The sequence below is a fragment of the Meleagris gallopavo genome, unplaced genomic scaffold (genome assembly GCF_000146605.3).
Source record: "Meleagris gallopavo isolate NT-WF06-2002-E0010 breed Aviagen turkey brand Nicholas breeding stock unplaced genomic scaffold, Turkey_5.1 ChrUn_random_deg7180001279178, whole genome shotgun sequence".
Classification (NCBI taxonomy): domain Eukaryota; kingdom Metazoa; phylum Chordata; class Aves; order Galliformes; family Phasianidae; genus Meleagris; species Meleagris gallopavo.
In genome coordinates, this window is record NW_011262722.1 from 1 (window position 1) to 489 (window position 489).

At 64.0% G+C, this 489-nt stretch overlaps 1 long non-coding RNA gene across 1 annotated transcript; it reads left to right on the plus strand.

The window, feature by feature from the left end:
• On the plus strand, positions 1 to 489 carry LOC100549340. Its single transcript, XR_796827.2, has 3 exons — positions 1 to 88; positions 161 to 268; positions 392 to 489. It is a non-coding gene; the product is annotated as an uncharacterized LOC100549340 (long non-coding RNA).

The window sequence follows — 489 nt, forward strand, 5'->3', positions numbered from 1 at the left end:
ACCATCGATGCGCGGCCGGAGGACGGGGACAAGTACCAGTGCCGCGTGGAGCACGCCAGCCTGCAACAGCCCGGCTTGTACTCGTGGGGTGAGTGAGGTGCTGTGGGGCTGAGGGCTCCGGGCTGCCCCTTCCCCTGCTGATGACCCCGCTCTCCCCCAGAGCCATCACAGCCCAACCTGGTCCCCATCGTGGTGGGGGTGATTGTCGCCATTGTGGCCATCGCCATCGTGGGTGGTGTTGGATTCATCATCTACAGAAGCCATGCAGGTAAAAGCAGAGGGGTGCAGGAGGACAGCGGGGCTGTGGGGGGGATCCGAGATCCCCTTGGGAGCCCCCAGCCTGGCTGTGATGTGAAGCTGTGCTGACATCTGTGCATCTCTCTGTCCGCAGGGAAGAAAGAGAAGGGCTACAACATTGCCCCTGGTGAGTGATGAGGGCAGAGCTGTCCCCCACCTCTGCCCAGTGCCAGGGCGGTCCTGGGGTCCCCG